This window comes from Hippopotamus amphibius, chromosome 2 (assembly GCF_030028045.1).
Source record: "Hippopotamus amphibius kiboko isolate mHipAmp2 chromosome 2, mHipAmp2.hap2, whole genome shotgun sequence".
NCBI classification, from domain to species: domain Eukaryota; kingdom Metazoa; phylum Chordata; class Mammalia; order Artiodactyla; family Hippopotamidae; genus Hippopotamus; species Hippopotamus amphibius.
Genome location: NC_080187.1, coordinates 136,761,008 through 136,776,755, shown reverse-complemented (window position 1 = coordinate 136,776,755; position 15,748 = coordinate 136,761,008). Strand labels below are relative to the sequence as shown.

The 15,748-nt window shown below is 40.4% G+C and overlaps 1 long non-coding RNA gene across 1 annotated transcript in view; it reads left to right on the top strand.

Moving 5' to 3' along the window:
- The window catches only part of LOC130844807 (uncharacterized), a 45,620-nt gene extending 31,285 nt beyond the window's left edge, over nt 1-14,335 (top strand). The window contains exons 2-3 of the long non-coding RNA XR_009051243.1: nt 12,961-13,070; nt 14,236-14,335. This is a non-coding gene — a long non-coding RNA (uncharacterized LOC130844807). The remainder of the gene's footprint in view (nt 1-12,960; nt 13,071-14,235) is intronic.
- The last annotated feature ends 1,413 nt before the right edge of the window (nt 14,336-15,748 follow it).

Here is a 15,748-nt window from a genome sequence, read left to right as displayed (position 1 = left end):
TGAGAGGCAATATCTACAGATGCCCTCTGAAAACACAGGCTAGTGATCAGGTCAAAAAATCAGAAAGGAATGGCCTGGACATCTAATCAAGACTAGGTTGCCAAACAGAACACCTTGACAATGAGCACTATAGCTGAAGAATAACTAGGTGGCAAAAAGGGTACAAAAGTTCCCAGCTCGCTGGTGAAGGAAAGCACCAAACCCAGAATCTGTTGGCACTCCTGATACAATCTTTTTCAAGTTCAGAAGGCTAAAACCAGGTAATATGGAACAGGGGTGTTTCATTGGGTCTTGCTTAAATCGGGGGTTAGGTAAAACTTTCCTGTAAAAGTCCAAATAGTAAATACTTTAGGCTTTGCCAGCCAAGAGGCAAAGTCAAACAACTGTTCTCAGAAGGTTAATACATTTAGCTTGCTGGCCATATAAAAACAGGTGGCAGGCTGGCTCACAGGCCATGGCTTGATGATGTATAGATTAGAGGAAAAACTCTAATACTTCCACGTTCTCTTGCTTGTCATTACTTGTTTGTTACCCATCCTTCTTGTTACTAAATGCAAACTTGGTATATCCTACTGAGAAATCTGAAGGACTAGAACTATTGATTTCCAGCAAAGCAAAGATAAGAACTACCCCAAACACCCTGCTGGGGTGTAAACACACGTGGATCTCTGATGCCCAGCCCAGTGGCAGGCATGTGGTGGCTACAAACAGCTGGGTTTCCCTAGATAACACTTCTGCTCATATAGCTCTGACTCTAAACATACATTAGAAAATTTAATTTAGCGAATGTGTGAAATGACCTCAAATGTATTTTCCTGGGTTACTGCTGACAAATGAGGTGTCCGGGTGCAACTGACCTGGTTGCTGTTGGTACATGGGCAGTGTTTGTAGCTTTCATTAATATCAGTAGGTGGTTAAATTAAACGTTTTCTACTATTGCATTGTTGAAGAAAGTATTTTTGATCAGATAGTGTTTCTCTCAAGTAGTACTCACTTTGGGATTGTTTCTTTCCTAGATTCTAGATGTTTTATTTTTGTTATCCTTATTCATTTATCCAAGACTTTGGCATCTGACTCAGAATCTTTCTTTCTACCTCAATCCATGCCATGATCCTGGGTTATTTTGTTTCCACGTGGATAAGTCCACACAGTGGTCTCTCGTTTCTTCGAGCTCCTCAACTCCAGGAGTATCTCCTCCACCCCACGTGTACTCCCTGTCCTGTCTTGGCTGTGGTCATCACCCAGAAGTGCCCCACCTCTGTAAACACAGATTCACTCTCCCGTTATCTGCCTGTGACTCTCTCTGGTTCAGGTATCTTGTTCACCCTCCTCTACTACAGCCACTCTTCTGGCACATCAGGTCTCCCAGTCCTTGTAAACCTCTACTTTCTCCCCATTATTGATGCTTCTTCTTTCTTCATTGATTCCTTATGCAGCTTATTTTCATTTATTTCTTCAACTCTTTTAATGTAACACATTTTATTAAAGTTTCTTTAGTCTTAAAGCCCCACTAAACTCCTATTTGTGGATAATGTTCATATTCTAACTCTTTAATAAATTAACTTTAGAGCTTTGGCACATTCTACAGTAGTAAGGCATGGAAAAAATTTATTTTTGAAATTTTTAAATTTTACTGATTCATTTTCCTTACTTTACTTAGACCAGCTATGTTTTGAACATTTCCCGATGTATCTAGATAAAGCTAGTAATACATCTTTTCTATAAGTTTTCTCAAGTAAAAACCTGGCTTATGTAATTACTGTCTTTCCCGGAAATAATCATATAAATTGAATTGACATTTTGGTGTTGAAAATCTGAATTAAATGACCCAAGCCATGAAGGAAAATAAATATAGTAAGATTCCTCCTACTCCCATGAGCATGTTTACGCATATTATCGGACTGTTCTGCTGTTAATATAATAGCAATGTGTCATTTGAGATAACTATAAACACTGAATATCTTTAAGAAATAAAAATTAGACCAAATTTCATGCCACTTAAGATGGTGAACTAACAAACCCAAAACAAAACCAAACCAAATCTGTTGAATCATTGGCACCTACACCCAAATATATGAAAAGCAGTTTATTTAAAACAAATAATTGCTCATTAATTTCTGTTTATTGTTTTCTTTAACATGGTAGTTTTATGTTTTTGTGACTTGAGATAATGCCTATATCACAAAAAAGGAAAAATTATTTTTCCTTTCTGTAATGATTTGTTGCTTTAAACAGGTTGAAAATATTATAGAAAATAATTAAAGCAAAATGTTCTAGCAACATTCTTCATTTTTTCCTCCTATCTCCCATCTTAATAAATTTTTTACATCTAAATGAAACTTTAAGTATGAGAGCAGTTTAATAGGAAGACTCTTTCTGCATTTCCATTTGAATCATATTTTGTCAAATAAAGCAACTTGGAGATTATTTTTAGTAATGGAGGGAGAATTATGTAATTCAAACCAACCATCCTATGGGGGCAAATAGGAAAGCTGCAGAACACTTAAAAAAAGAAATGTTTGCTTGAAGGAGTTGACAGGACAGTGAAGGCCAAGACCTGGAGGAGGACTGAGCCCAGAGAACTGAGCCCAGCATTTGGGTTGTCTTCCAGAACGGCAGGGAGGAGAGTCCTCCACACTTGGACAGCCACACCGGGATAAAGCAATAGGATTTAATAAGACTAATAATACATGAGTTTAACACATTTGCTAAAGGAAAGGTCATTTAGAAATTGGGTTTCTAGATTATAGCAACAAATGGGAAATGAAAAAAAAATGACAAGATATGATCTATTTGTATCAAAAGATTAAATAATACTTTGGAATAAATTCAGCACGTGATGCTCATGATTTCTACACAGGCAACTATGAGATGCTTTTGAGAGAATTCGGGATGATGAATTGAAAGCAGCCAGACCTTCACCACAGTTTAGCTTTTAAAAGTCCCTAAACTGCCCAGACCATTGATCCTAGATTAGTGCATCCCACTCAAAAGCTTACCAGGTGTTATTTTGTTTCGTTTTTCATTGGAAATTGACAGGCCTGTTCTTGCAAATTCTGGCAACAGCCGAAGCCCACTTAAAGAAGAAAAACAGTGGAAGGACTTACTCTACCATACATTAAGGTATTAAAATATATGGTAATTAAGACATTACGATATAGGTGCAAGGGTAGAGGTATAGGCAACTAAACCAATAGTGGGAAAAATGTGAGATCCTGGAACAAACTATATGTATATTACAAATGATTAATGATATACAAGTTGGACTTCACAATAGTGGATAAAGGATGGCCTTTTCAATAAGTGCTATTGAAGTAACTGAATATATAGAAAGAAATGAAACATGATCCCTCTTTTGGGCCATATGCAAAAATTAATTTCAGGTGCATTGTAGACATTCATATGGCAAGCAAATGCATGGAAAGTTTCTCAACCTCATTAATTATCAGGGAAGTGCATATTAAAAGAATAAGATATTGCCTGCACAGCCACTGGAATGGTAACCATGTGAAAGATAGGTAACTTTAAGTATTGGAAAGGATGTGGAAAAGTAGAACTCTCACGTGTTGCTGCTAGGAGTTAATGTGGTACAATGCTTTTAGAACACATTTTGGCAGTATCTGTTAAAGTTAGGAAAGGCAAATCTACGATTCAGCAATTTACTTCAACATATATGCCAAGAACATAAACGCCCAGGTACACAAGAGATACACGCAAGAATGTTTATTGCAACATTATTATAAAAGCCCAGATTTGCAAAGAACTTGAATCAATGTTCATCAAGAGTAAAATGGTAAATTAACGGTGTATTTATACTTATACTAAATACTATGCAATAGTGAAAAAGAACAAAATACAGCTTCATACAATATGAATAAATATTACAAATATAATTTTATTTAAAAAGTTAGATACAAAATAATATAGACTATATGAGCCCATTAAAATAAAGTTTATAAAATAGGCGATAGTATGCTTCGCTTGGTAAATTATAAAGAAGCATAAGTGTTACTTAAAAAAATAAATACATTAGTTATAGAGGGGGCGTTTATTGGGATTCAATATATGGGAGACTTCTGTGGCATTGGTAATATTCTATTTCTTAATCTGGGTGGTGGTTTCAGAAATCATTGAGCTGAAAAATTTTTGGTGCATTTTTCTGTATGTGTATTATTTCAACATGGTAAAGAAAGAAATAGAGAAATTTTTGATGTTTTATTGTTTTTTTTCATATAAGCAGACGAATGCCCTATCCAAGGACAGAGCCCTTCATTTTTCTCCAAGTGATAATAACATTGCATGAATTAAACCATTAAGTAAGTAATTAATGAAAAATCCATTTTTCTCTCTGAAAAATGGAAGAACTGGTTTCTACATTAGCCAGACTTTCATAATATCATTAGATATTGAATTGATTTTAATCTGGTACAAGGAACTCACCAGGAAAATGTGCTTTTCATGATGAATGTAGGCTCAGCTTTCCATTTGCTGATTCGCAATTTATTTATGATCATTTTTTTTATTGAATGAAATACTTCATAAACATCAGTGAAACCTAGAGATTGGTGGACACCAATAATGACAGTGTGAGGTTTATGTTTGGAACTAGCATTCACCTATTGTGTCCAGAGAAACAAATAATTTTTCTCCTCTCCTTTCCTTTAGGTAAGAGTACAAGAAAATCTATTCTACTTCCATTTTTCTCGTGCCCATATTTTAGAAGACTTCAAAGTATACCCTACATTTTACCCTGAGCTTCTGAGAACTAAGTGAGAAGGAAAGATTAGTTGTGGTGGTGGTTGACAATGGGATGGTCGACTGGTCTAGGATCTCTGGGTTAGTAACTGAGCTGTGAATACAACTCAGCTTTGTGACATGATACCGACTTCAGCTACTTCCAAGCTTTCCCCCTAAGATTCATAATCTGCAGAATATAAGTTATCAGTTTGGGAAGTGTAAGGATGGGTTTTGGAACCACACCTTCTTCTTCACTGTCTGGTCTTGGATGAATCATTTGTCTTCTATTAAGTCTGGTGACTATATTTCCACAATCGACAGCAATGTGTCCACTTTGCTGAGTTCTCATGCGACTGTGTGGCATGATGCAGTAAGGTAACTCAATGAATGAAAAGGTATTATTGGCACGAATGTGTCCAAACTATTCATTTCATTGCCAAGGGACCAACACCCACGGAGGAGAATGAACTTGCTCAAAATCACGTCACAGAACTGTCTTCTGACATCTAATTAGTTGCTCTTTCCACCAACTTCTCTGCTTCCCAAATCATAACTAGTCCTGGTCCAACAGCTTACAATAGAAAAAAAAAAAAAAAGACTGTAGATGCATTGAAGCCCACTTCTCTAAAATTTTCAGGCTAATTATATAGACTTAATTGGATTGGCGTGGATAAGACTTGTCTTAATAAGAGAATACATTCATTAGGTTGTAAAGTATAACCTCAAGCAGGAGACAGCATGTGACAAATTACAGAAATAACAAGGCTCCAAAGGGCCAAGCAAGGGCACCTGCAGCCAGCCCACCTGGGGCTGTGATTTCATTACCCTCATAAACCAAAGCAAGGTCAGGCTTAGTCAGACTTCGATTCAGAGGTCCCCAAAGAGATCCCAGGTGCAAAAGGAACTAGCGTAGATGCAGTGAGAGATATGTGAGAACTTCTCTTTCCTGTCCTGAAGCGGGATTCGCTGGGAGGGCTAAATGATAAGGTTTTTTGTGAACTAGGTGCAGGGAGCTGCCACATGGGGCCGTGGGCCAAAGAACAGAAAACCTGCGATAGATTTATCTTTGACTTTTGTTAGGAGTGGGATCCAGGGAAGGTTTTCATAAACTGCATGTGAACCTGACCTTGCAAGTTTGTTCAGGTGCAGCTGTTCCTCTTAGGGGGGCAGGAAGAGTAAATCTGTTCCTTGATTTGCTGGTAAGTGGCCTGCGTTCTATGAGCTGGTGCCAGCTGAATGAGAGTGAGGCCAAAGTCCTAGAGCCTTGGGAACGGCACATGAAGCCAGTTGACCTGGCCACATTTCAGGTCTCCCAATTAGATCTGCTTTTCTAAGTGGCTCCTGCAGTTTTAAATTTTCCTTCAGTGTTAACTATGCAAAATGATCCCCGCTTGTGGAATACCTCTTCCAGCACCACTTGGCAAAATGCCTTGGGTTGGGTTTGAGGCAGAGGTGGCATGGAATAGCCTGTGCCAGCCTTTCAGAATGTGTTCTCTGTAAGGTGGTCTTAGGGGTCTTTTAAGAGATAATGGGATTCGTGCAGCCATGGCTGATTTGGGGCAAAACATTCTATGGTCTTTAGGTATGCATATATCCTAGCAAAGTTTGAGTTTTTCGTGATGTCTGGAAATTACATTTAATGAACTGAGGTAGCTCTTGACTGAGAAACAAGATCCAAATATGATTTGGAAATAACCAAAGACTTGAAAGTCCGGAGCATGTATAAAGGCGCCATCTAAAGAGCACCAAGGACCAGCGCTGGGAGCACTAAACTTTGTCTTCAAGTAGAAGGACCAAGTTTACGGTAGGGACTGAGAGGTGAAGTCCAAGGAGATCTGAAACGATGTGGACATGACATTGTGCAGGGAAGATGGAGGAGAAACACACCAGTATCCTGAGATGTTGTTTTTTGTAGGGGCTGGACTTTGTGTGCTTTTATGTCATTTCATTTTATTCATTTTGTTTTGGTTGGCTTGGTGGTGCCTGAATGTGCCCACTCTGAGGTCTTTATTAACTTCCCTGCAATCTGTTCAGATTTTGTTGTTCTTGCTAGAATTACCCAGATAAATAATTCCAAAGCATACCTTGAGGCTCAGTTATTGATTGATTTGGCCAAGTCCAAAGCCTGTTCTTTTAAACCTCAATTATCTAGCTGATTTATGCCCACATGTGCAACTGTGAAAGCAAAATAAAATATGATTTAAAAAAGAAAATAGGGTGACTGTGCCAGGTGCCTTTTGTGTTCAGTGCTTTGTAACGTTTCACCTGCATAAACCTTAACAATGATGATTATTTCTGTGCCAGTGTTGACTGAAAGGGGGAAGCAATTGGATCAGAGCCCTGCAGGTGAATGAATGTTCTCTGAAAGCTGGGCAAGCAGATGTCAGCCCTGCTTGTTAAGCACTTGTCCCTTCCCCCAATTAAAAGCCTAGTGAAGAAATCTAGTAATTAACCGAGGTCTCCTTCCCTCCTTTCCTCCCTTGCTTGCCTCTCCCTGGGGTAGCAAACTGATACTAAGTTGGCTAAGAGTCTGAGAGGAAGAGGATTAATGGACCTCAAGGGAAACCTGAAGAATGTGCTTCTCTAAAAGCCTCCTACACCTGGCTAACTCGGGGTGCTGTGACACCAAGAGGGAAGTATAACTGCAGTCAGGAATCTGCCACAGATGCGCTCCATCCCAGAGTGTACTCCTGAGCCTGTATCAAACATTCTCACACACAGGTATCTAGGAGGGATCCTGGAGAAGATGGGAGACATATGAGCAGTTGCTTGGAGGAAGCCCTCGGTGGGAGAAGGAAGAGTTCCAGGCAGGTGGCCACAGCTAGGGTGATCTGAGCTGGAAAACTGGGACCCCAACCAGTTGGATCTGAACCCTATGAAATGTTGAGGGACTGGGGGAGGGATTCTTGGTCTTCTGAGCACTCAGATGGTAGGAGAAAAGTTAGAGCTTGCTGAACTCTTGAGGTAGAAGGTACAAAATTGCAGGCAGAGTGTGGGAGTTGCTGGTGCCTTAGTGAGAGGACAGTGAATGTGTCAAGCTCGTTTAAGCCTTTGAAGCAAGAGAGGTGTCAGCTAAGTGATGTTGAGCGAGACTTTTAATGTCTGCTCTGTTTCTTTGTTTATAAAAGGCAGAAACTAATGCCTGGCACATAGGATTGTATGAGACTTATGTAAGCTAATGAAAATATGATGCTCAGCATCTGAGACTGTCCAATAATCAGAATAAGAGGTTGGAAGAAAGAGGATATTCCCCATTCCTTCATTTACATGTTTACATTCTGAAATATGCTACATGTTATTGCATTTTTGCAGATGGATCCAGAAAATATTCATTTTTTTCAGCCTTCAAGATTTCATAAATATATATATTTTCCTTTTAATTTAATAATGTGACATTAAGATCATGCTACACAAAATACTTTTTGTGGCCTGTTCTCTCCTCACCTCTAAATATTCTTATATTAGCAAATCATCTCCAAAAGTATAAACTATAATGGCAACATAGTAATTTTTTGAATGAATATCCTAAGATTTATTTGAAAATTTATATTGCTTCTGATTAAAGAAGATAGTGAAGATTCTAGTCGCTCTTACGGAGTTACTTAATTTCAAGTATTAAAACCTTTTATAAGCACGTAGAAAAAAACAGAAATTATACGTATGGCCTCACATTTGTCATTCATGAAAATAAAAACCAGAAGTAATAAATGCCATTGTTTTGAGTAAAGTCACGTTTGATTACACAAATACCTCTGTGTGTGTGTGTGTGTGTGTGTTACATGTAAATAGAACAGAAAAGGAAAAACAAAAATTTGAGGTCCTAATATTGCCAAGAGGCCAGGCCTGGTGTCTCCAAATTCCGTATCTGCTTTGATATCTTAATTGGATATCAGGGACCCTATAGGAGAGGCAGGAAAGCCAAGTCATTTAAACATAGCCTGGAGATGGGGTGTCACACTGCCTAAGTTCCCATCCAGGACTCAGCACTCACAAGCTTTGTTGCCTTGTGCTTTTAATTAGTTACTAACTCTTTAGTTAGTGCTTTAGTTTCCTCCTCTGAAAAATAGAGGTAATCGTAATACCTACCCACAGGATTATTGTGAGGACTGGATCAGTTAATATCTGTAAAGTTCCTAAGAACAGTGCCTGGTACTTGGTAATTTTATAGTAAATGCAGGCAGTGATGATTACCTAGGAATCTGGTAACAGCTATGGAAGTTCAACCCACAGAAACATCAATATTTGTACACAATAAATTGCATATAATATACTCACATAATATGCAGAAGAATGCTGGCAGTAGACATGCCTCCTGTGTTGGGAAACAGGATGGATAGGAGACTGTGAAAGAAAACATCCTTGTGCAGACATAACGGAGACAAGCCAGGGCCAGAGAGGTGGGGGCTGAGCCTCCACTTGATGGTGAAGCTTGGTTGTGTTGGCACTTTTTCTGAGGATCAGTGACTTTCAGGAGAAAAAATGTCTTCTTGCTCTTGTTGCTGTATATAGCATCAAACATAACGTGAATAGTATGTGAGTGACAGGTGCTAGAAAACTGTAAGACAAGGTCATGATGGAACTTCTCATTTATCAAAGAATGCCAAACAATGGTTTTGTTTATAAATACCAGTTTAACCATAATAATGTTGGTTTGTTCATACTTAAGTATTTTCCTCTCACTTTTTTTAATGTTTATTTATTTATTTGTCTGCATTGGGTCTTAGTTGCGGCACGTGGGCTCTTCATTGTGGCATGGGGATCGTTCGTTGCGGCATGCAGGATCATTCGTTGCGGCATGTGGGATTGTTCATTGCGGCATGCGGGATCGTTTGTTGCAGTGCAGCTCTTGTTGCTGCACAGGCTTCTCTCTAGTTGTGGTGGACAGGCTCAGTAGTTGCGGCACGTGGGCTTAGTTGCCCCGCAGCATGTGGGATCTTAGTTCCCCAACCAGGGGTCGAACCTGCGTCCCCTGCATTGGCAGGCAGATTCTTAACCACTGGTCCACCAGGGAAATCCCTCTCACTTATTATTTTATCCAGTTCCACTACTTCTCTCATTGCTGTTAGTGTAACCAAATTTTCAAGAAGAAATATGTTAGCATAAAAAATAAGAATAACTTGCTGCTTAAGTGAGCTGTGGTATCTACTTGACTCTAATCATTTCCTAGGGAGAGATTTACTTCTCTTAATTATACTGAGGTATAAATCACCAAAATAATTTCCATCCTATTGTTAAAGCATAGGAAAACATCCCTTAATTCTCAATTTAATTAGAAGGCAGATGACTCAGGGGCATTGAGACCTGCAGTTTCCTTTTCTGGCCCCTAGGAGATATAAGCTTATCACTGCAACAAAATTAACCCCCATAGACATTACCGAACAAGCACTGGACCCGGGAATGAAAAGAACTTAATTGCTGCTTTCAGGCTGCTCACAATCTGGTTGCAACTCCTGGAGGAAGACATTTACCTAAACCAGGTGTTTAAATTTCCACCTGAGAGGTATTTGGGGGCAGAACAAATGAGTGCATCCTACAAATGGCTACCATTTTAAAACATAGTCAGGGATGGTTGAGAGAAACAAGACATCCTAAACCTAGGTTGAACCAAAGGGAGATATAGTGGAAGGTATGAAGCTCTTCTGTAGAAGAGCATTCCCCCAGGTGTGTTGATTTCTGCCTCTCTCTGGGCTGTCTCTGTCTTTCTCTGGGTCCACTTCTATTTCTCTCTGGCGGTGGTGGCTGGGGATGTCTCTTATCCATTGCTCTTTGCACACAGCATCTTCAGCCTTCTTCTCTACATCACCATTCACTTGCTTTTTGGCACACGTGGCAGAATGTAACTACTCCAAAACTCCTGGTAGATTCTCTCTGTTCTGGTACAACAGAAACAAGGTAATATCGATCTCAATTCCAGGTAATAGACACAGACTGACTCAGCTCATTCAATGACTCGTGGTCAGCTTCTCTTTCAGTCCACTCTGACCAGTGAGAGGTAGGTGCCCATTGCTGTAGGGCCCATCCTAAAAGTACAGAAGGATGGTTAACATTTCTTGGTGTCCTAATCATTAAAATGAGCAAAGTTACGTTTAGTTCCTATTTTTAGTTCCTGGGTGAAGTAATGACACCTAGCAGGCACTCTGTATCGTTAGGTACCTCACCCTCCTTCCAGCCCTTCACTAAAGCTGTAGACTCCCTCCAGCCATCACTCTCTGGCGAGTGCCAGCACTGAATGGCCACTGCCTTTAATTGGCTCATGACCAAGCTGTGTGGCCATTAGTGGCTTAGCTATCAGACAACACAGCCTCATTGATTTACCCACAGCGAAGAGTCTGGGCTTAGCAAGTGGTTGTGTGTCAGTGAAGAATCTGTGATGTTGGCCTTACTTTTCTGTCTTCCCCTTCTTCCCACGACTCCTTGTATTCTAGAAATAAGCCTGTGTGGCTCAGATGATTAATAGAAATAATAACAGCTGATAGCTGCATAGTATTTTTATGGTTTTGAAAAAAGGATTCCATAGACATCAAATATCACAACAAATGTGTCATATTTATTACTTACCACATGGGCCAGATACTCTGCTATATGTTGGGGTATATTGGAGAACCAAATATTTGAGGGAAAAATTATATAACATAGAAGTGTGTCTCAGTGTGTGTGTGGGGGGGGATATAATTAATATTACAGTAAGTCCCCTGCATATGAACCTTCAAGTTGAGAGCTTTCAAAGATGCGAACGTGTGTTCCATCAATGTCAGGTGTGAGTGACACTGCCGCTTGCCCTCCGTCTCCTATCGCCGACAATCCTTCAGCTCCACCATCTCCCACCTCCTCTCCATCCTCCAGTCAGTAACTCTTCTTGCCTCTTCACTCAGTGCCAGCCCTTGTATGCCAGCTGTTGTACTGCACTACTGTACTCTTCAAGGTAAAAGCGTTTTCTTTATTTTTTGTGCTTGTTTCTTATGTATTATTTGTGTGAAAAGTGTTATAAACCTGTTACAGTACAGTACTATATAGCTGATTGTGTTAGTTGGGTAACTAGGCTAACTTTGTTGGACTTACGAACAAACTGGACTTACGAATGCATTTTTGGAATGGAAGTTGTTCACATGTAGGGAACTTACTTTAATAGTGATAAGTGCTATGAATCTAACAAATAAGATGTTTAAAATTTAGCAGGGCTAGTTTGAGGAGAAATTCTTTATCTCGAGGAGGAGAGACTCTCCAAAGAGGTGACAAGGGAACCAAGACCTGAAGCATGAGAACGAAATAACAGCAGGAAGAGCATGGGGAGGGCATTCCAGGTCCAGGAAGCACTATGTTGGACGGCATCAAGGCAGGGAAAAATGCAAGGTGGTCAAGGACATTAAAGGGGACCAGCATGCCTGGACCATAATGAGCAGGGGAGAGAGGTTCAACAGGACACTGCAGAGGAGGATGGGAACCAGTTTACGCAAGGCTTTGAAGATCATGGTTAGGACCATATTTTGGCCAAGGTCATGGTTAGTTTTCTAGAAAAAATGAAAGCTCTGGCATGTTTTGGACAGCAAAATGGATTTAAATGTGTTTCTAAATGATTGCTATGGAGCAAGAGGTGAAGATTGTCTAATCTAGTTGGACCAGATCTCCCCCCTCTCTAAGGGGCCTGCCAGCTACTCTAGTTACTAGGTTTCTGGCATTTCTTAGCACTCCTCTAAACATCTGGCACGTAAGCCCAAACTGCTGGATGCATAAACCACAAAGTTTATTCTCCTCATGCAAGACGGCTCTCACACTTGCTCCACAAAAAAGGATGCCAAGGTGCCTGGCCACACCAAGTTCCATCTGCTTCTCCTGAATACGCTGGGAGAATGGGGTACCTGCATGCATTGCTGACCCTTCTGGAAGTGAGTGCCAGCCTGCACCAAAAGATACTTGTAAGAAATAGAGTCACAGATGTGGAGAACAAACTTATGGTTACCAAGGGGGGAAGGGTGGGGGCGTGGGACGAAATGGGAGATTGGGATTGACATATATACACTACGATGCATAAAACAGATAACTAATGAGAACCTGCTGTATAGCACAAGGGACTCTACTCAGTGCTCTGTGGTGACCTAAATGGGAAGGAAATCTAAAAAAGAGTGGATATATGTACATGTATAACTGATTCACTTTGCTGTACACCTGAAACTAACACATCATTGTAAAGCAACTATACTCCAATATAACTTTTTTTTTAAAAAGGTGCTTGTAGGTATTCTCCTGAACACTGTACAACAACAATCTCATGGCTGCAGAAAAGGGATGAGAGAAGGGGAAAGCCGATCTCTACCTGGAGAGAGCAAATAATGACAGTGAGTGGGGGACTATTAAGGGCTGAACTGTCTCCCCCAGATTCACATGTTGAAGCCCCAATTCCCAGTTCCTCAGAATGTGACTATATTTGGAGGTAAGTCCTTTAAAGAGGTGACTAAGGTAAAATAGAGTATTTAGAGTGAGCCCTCATTCAATACGACTGGTGTCCTTAAAAGAAGAGAAAATCTGGACACTCAGACAACAGACACGTACAGATGCAGAGGGAAGAGCATGTGAAGACACAGGGAGAAGGCAGCCATCCGCAAACCTCAGAGAAACCAAACCTACCAACACCTTGATCTTGGACTTCCAGCCTCCCAAATTGTGAAAAAAATGTCTATTGGTTAGACCACACAGTTTGTGACATTTCGTTATGACACCCTGAGCAAGCTAATACAGGGACTTATGTCAAACGCAGCAAAGGGAAAAATGCCAAGGGGCTGACGTGAGCAGGAAAGATGAAGATGAGGACTGTGACCTCACTCAGCGTGGCAGTTACAGTGCATCCACCACATTCTTCCAGTTCTTCTCTTGTGCATGGGGTAGCACTGGGCTTCCCCGCCCCTTAGAAGATAGTGGTGGTCATTTGACTTGCTTTGGCCGATGGAATGTGAGTGAAGGTGACATGCGCCATGTCCAGACAGAAACTTTCAGAGACCAGGATTCACACACGTCCCCTTCTCCTCCACCGTATTGATGGGCAGTGTCTCCAGTGGTGACTGATTTGCCAGCCTGGGTTAAAGAATGGGGTGATGGGAACAGAGCTCCCAGTGAACCCATGATGGACATGTTGTATGGGTTGGAAATAAGCCTTTGAAAAGTTGTTACCATGATATATCCTGACCGATCTTGACTAGTACATTTATACCACTGAGTTCCTCCACTCAGATTTGAGAAGCAAAAAAGAGCACATGCTGAGGATCTGTATAAAACCCTCCAAAACTATGACACAGATGTGAGTGATATATCTGCTCAAGCTTTAGCTTGCCACTCCAGGGGCCTGGCTGAGATGAGTGAGCATTTGACAGCTGAAATCACACAGCAATTGTTACTCTCTGTATGCTATCTGCAGACACAACCCTTGTCTAAGTGTAGATAACATCGCCCATTCATTATATGTCTTATGACAAAACTGTGATACACAATATTTGTCTGATATTTCAGGTATTTCTGGAGTGCTTGGGCAAGAGCGGACGCACCAAACTTGAAGGTTTCCCTAAGCCTCATGGCCAGTGAACACATATGCAAAAATGCACTCAAACAGATAGTATGATAAGATTAATATGAAAGGAATAATATATGGAAGTGATTATAAGAAAAAAAATCAATAAATTACCAAACTTAGTAGTCAAACCTGTGAGTGTGATTGAAGACAGAACCTGGTCCTAAGCATCTCAGCCTTTACAGTGAGGAGGAAATGCTTGTTTATGATTCTTACAACAAGAAAGGAGTCTAGATTTAGATGCAAAGGGATCTGGATTCAAATATGAGCATCTTCACTAACTAGTTCTGTGTTCCTGGACTAGTCACTTGCCTCCATGAGCCTCAGTTCCTTTGTCAGAGAAATGAGGATAAAATATTGACATCACAAGCCCACCACAAAGGTAAATGAAATGGTTTGTGTGAACCCTCTGAGTAGTGCCTGGTTCAATTAGAGTTGGTTTCCTCCCTTCCTTCTTCCCTTCTTTCCTCCCTTCCTCGTTCCTTTCCTTCCTAACTGCAGAAAGTGAAATACTGGGGAGAAGATGCCTCTCAGAGCAGTGAACAATGGGCCCCTTTTGGGTTGTGACTCAATTTTTTCAAGCGCCTCCATGTTCCTCTCATCCCCTCTATCATCTTTGAGCTCGAACATACAGAAGACTCTCCTGGAGCCTCTTCGATACATTGGTAATACATTATTTAAGACCATCCTGAGTGTGCCAACATTCTGGGTTATGTTCCTATTCTCTATTTTTAAAGGAAATAATTTACGGAACCCCCCCGGAATGTGCTGGCACACGGTAATTCCTCAATGGAGCAAGCTGTATTGTTTTATTCCCACAGCATTCCTTTACCATCACCTCAAGCACAATATCGTTTTATTGCCTTTTCAGGTACAGTATGCTGTTCAAGTATCCAATGTAAAGTTTCCCATCTAAGACAGAGATGACCTTTGAACTCTGTGCTACATATTAGAGGGGAAACTTTAACAGAGCAAAGACGTCAGTTCATGCAAATGATTTTTATTTATTTTAAAGCCTATTTAGAAGCATGGATTTACAATAATTCTATACATTCCTCTCAAACTCGGAATGAATAGGTGGTAATCGACATTAAATAAATTCACTATTCTCTTAAAATGCCAAGAAAAGACTAAATTAGAGACATGCATCTCGTACATTACTCATGGCAACCTGATGGCCACTGTGGTGGCAGCCTGATGAATCAGAGACCCATCCACCTGTGTGGTCCCCATGAGACTGGCTCTAGCTATTCCATTTCCAGGGCTGCTGTGCCTGATGAGAGAGATGGGGCTACTGGGATGATTTCAGATGCACATGACATTTTGATTTATTCTTTGAATTGTTAAAGTCCCTGGGTCATCCCTTTCTAATTTGGCAAGAGGTATTGAAGAGGTGGGAATAGAAAGAAAAACCTTTAGAAAACTGCAAGATGCAATAGAAAAGAAAAATCCTTT